The sequence below is a fragment of the Macadamia integrifolia genome, chromosome 14, assembly GCF_013358625.1.
Source record: "Macadamia integrifolia cultivar HAES 741 chromosome 14, SCU_Mint_v3, whole genome shotgun sequence".
In the NCBI taxonomy this organism is placed as follows: Eukaryota; Viridiplantae; Streptophyta; class Magnoliopsida; order Proteales; family Proteaceae; genus Macadamia; species Macadamia integrifolia.
Genome location: NC_056570.1, coordinates 20,684,800 through 20,688,650, shown reverse-complemented (window position 1 = coordinate 20,688,650; position 3,851 = coordinate 20,684,800). Strand labels below are relative to the sequence as shown.

The following is a 3,851-nucleotide window of genomic DNA, read 5'->3' as shown; positions in this document are numbered from 1 at the left end:
ATCATAAATTTACAGTGTTTTTTCATCGAATCTTGTCACCATAAGTTATGAATGTAAGATTCATTATGGTTGAAGCCAAATAATAAACCGATCTCAATCGGTATTAACCTGATATTGAAAAATCAAAATAAACCGAAACCAAATCGGACCGCGAAAACCAAAGTTCCTTAAAGGATTGGTTTTGGTCTCTCTCATTCTTAGACAGAAACCAAACCGAACCATCCAATTGACACCCCTATTCAGAACACTGGATTCAAATATATGAAAGATTGAATCCCCAATCAGTGAACCAACCCCGAAGTCGTAGTTGGTTAAGAGAGAATCGGTCCAATGAGAACCGTGGTCGGTTCATGAATTAATAAACCAATTGAAACTTATACCATTTATACAAGCCAAGGTCAGCCTGAGACAGAAACTTGTGCGGTGGCCTCAAGAAGTTTGGTGTAGCAGTGAAGGTTTGATCACAGAATCTCACTTTCTGAGGCAGAGTACTGTGTTACCTCTAAGCCAACTGCGCTAACCCCTTAGGGTTATTTTTATTCTATCAGTCATGGACTCGGTGTTGAAGAAATACCAGCAGAAGTTCAGAAAAGTTAGGGTTGAAATGAATCGATGGGACGAGCTTCAATCCAGATTGCTTTCTCAGTTTAGAAACGCCTCTGCTATCATCAAGAGACTGCAGGTACATGACAGGGGAGATAGATATTTTTTTTTGGATTGTTTGATACAGCATTCTCTTTCTTCTTCTCAACTATTTTCCCTGTTCAGGTGCTACAAAAGCCTAAAAATTATGGTGGGTTGGCATGTATCGATGGCATCATGGAGGGTGGAATCTCTTCAAACCCTTTTGGTTTCTATGAAGAAAACACTGAGCCTTCTTCCACATTTCATTATGGAATTTACTCTTATTCATATTCATAAATTTGTTATGTTGTTATGACTTCTCATTCCTTGCTATTTTAGAAACCATGTATGGCTTTGGCTAGTCTTTTCAAACCTAGATATTGTTTTCCCCTTTCTTTCTTTCTTGATTACCTAGAATTATATCGAAATACAATTCTATGAAAGAGGAGACACATTGGACAAAACCAGTCAAAGTTGTTTCAATTTCTAATTTTTTTTTTTTTTTTTTGGAGTTGGGGTGGTGGGGGGGAGAGGGAGAATCCTTGTTGAACTAAATGGAAGAAACAGAGAAACTTGTATTCTGTCTTAATATTAGAAATCTCTAAATATTTGTTTTGGTCTGATACTATCTTTCTAAGGTTTGGGCTTCTAATCTTCTTTCATTTGGCAAAAACAAAATCAGTGAAGAATTTCATGGTGTTGTTGTGTATCTTGAGAAGATTCTTCGCGATGGTAGTCAACTGGTGAAAGGGGGTTTAATGTCACCTTGCACAAACCAAATGCAACTGCGAATTGGGATATGGCCAAGTCTAGCAGATTGCTTGGAGGGGCTTAGACTCATTCATGACATGTACCACTCAGAGTAAGGAAATCTTCCAACCTTCATCAGATATCTTCACTTACATTCATTCTTTATTTTTGGAAACCTCAGAAAACATTGAAAATTTTCGTAAAAATCCCTTAATTGAGGTATTCTCTAGTGTAGAGAAAATAGCATAACCCAGCCTAACCAAGTTCATGACATCAGCTGCCTGCATCAGGCTCTATGGTTGTTCCTACTGAAAAGCAACTATCATAAAGAAAGATGTATTAAAACATTTAAAGAAGTTGCTAAGAATGGGAATCCTATTGTATAGTCTTCTGTTTTTTCTCCAAGAAAGTGACATTTATCTCTTTCTGCTTTTCAATTTTCTCCTACAAATCTTTACTTCTTTCCTTTCTTTTCTTTGTTTTAAAGAGCTTTATAAGTTGTTTTTCTTCTTTATCTCTGGTCACTTTCTTGTAGGGGCCTGCAAACAAAAACAATGCATATCACCACCCTAATTGGAAAATGTATAAGATTATTACTGTTTCAACTTTCAATTCTACTCCACTAAGTTTTTTCCCAACTACTTGTAGTCTACAGAATAAATCCTGTTACACCACAACTCTATCTGGAGCAGTATCTTTTGTTAGGCCAAGTTGGAGGAAATTTGCCTGCTTTAGTCTGAAGTTTCCTCTGACCCAGCAATCTAAATTTTGACCATTTATTGAATTACTCGATGTTTAAAAGCTCAATATAATTTTGGAAAATGATCGCTGACCGAAATTTATATTTCCAGGTATGAACTCAAATTATCAACAGTCTCAACACTTACTTTGAATATTTAACAAGTTGTGTTTTTTTCCATTTGCTTTTGAAAGCTTCATCTTCTCTCATTCCCTCCAGTGTCCAATGTTTCTTTAGTATGAAAGTTGAGCTTTCTGGTCCTCTGACCAGAAAAAAGTGACTTTTTAGGGTTAGATTGTTGTATTCCTTGTCCTCTGTTAATTTTTTTTTTTCTTTTAAGTGGTTGGTTAATATTCTTGTATAGTTGGAATTCTTTCTTGGTTTTCAAAGCTGACAATGACTGATATTGAAGAGCCAGTGATCTAGGAGCGCTCCATCAACTGTTGGTTGATCAACCTAATATTCCCAAAAAGGAAGGTAAGAAATAACATTTATGATTGAAAATAATTGAATTATAAAAAACTATTCAATGGAGCAACCTAATAAACCTCCTCATTGTGTAATTAACTATCAAATGTTCACATCCAATATATTCATTCTCTTTAGTGAGAGTTATGGAGGAAGAGGATCTTGGGATCATATTCATTATTGTTGGGAAATGGGTTTGATGACTGGTTAGTGGGACCACTTACATTGTAGGTCAAACTAAAAAATATGTGTACTCTTGGCAAATATTTTTTAAGAATATAAAGTGAACTAAAATGTCAACTCTCCTTGTCATTTTGTCACATTTTTCCCCCTTTCTGGTGATATTCAGTTCCCAGCAAACTGATTATATGAAATCCTTTTTTTGCAGTGCAGTTCATTTTTGACATCATATTGGCCAAAGAAATCTGTTGAACTTTGGGGAAGATCATTGACAAAATATAAACAGAAAGTATTCTGTTTGGTTTCAACTCTGGTTGGTGCAGCAGTTGAATTGAAGTCCGTAAAATGGACGGTATGCTCATCAATTTCGGAGCAGATTCGGTGTTGAAATTCCTTGGACTAATTTTTGGTCCAACTCCAAACAAATCTATTTTGTGGAGATCAGTGTTTTGCTTAGAAATTCCACTGGATCTGGGAGATCTATGGCAGTGGTTGATGATGATGGTTAAGGCCTATTGTGTTTACAAATGAAATCTGCCTTGATATTATTTGGTTCTCAATTCATGAATGATGTAAATTGTGAACTAAATGTTCTTGATTTAGAAAAGTTTTATGACCTTTGGTCCTTGGATTTATCTACTGCTGCATTGTATACACTAAAGTCACTCCCTACAAATATCATTATTAGCTCAAACATTCCCAGGAGAGAAAGTATAATGACACCAAACCGAGGAGAATAAAGGCCTTTCACCTCCAGTATTATGAGTATCAATCAACTCTGAAGCAACTCTAAGAGGTTCAAAGGAATGTCCCAGCTTCCATGGAGACTAGAAATTGCCATAGCCTTACCACTCAAAAAAAAGAAAAGTTCATCACCAATACCTTAAGATTAGGAAGTTTAATCAAAACAATATACTGTTTTATTCTCATCCTTTTAACTAAAACAGATAATTACATACCGAGCTGTCAAACCAAGGGACAAGGAAACCATGAATAAATGCTCAAAGAGTGAGCCTGAAGCTCCCACTATACTGTACATATTTACAATACTTGTAAATTAATAATGCAGGTAAAAAATAAATAAAAGTAA

At 35.5% G+C, this 3,851-nt stretch overlaps 1 pseudogene; it reads left to right on the top strand.

Annotated features, from left to right (window-relative positions):
- The first annotated feature begins 207 nt into the window (after window positions 1-207).
- Window positions 208-3,396, top strand: LOC122061242 (annotated as a pseudogene).
- The last annotated feature ends 455 nt before the right edge of the window (window positions 3,397-3,851 follow it).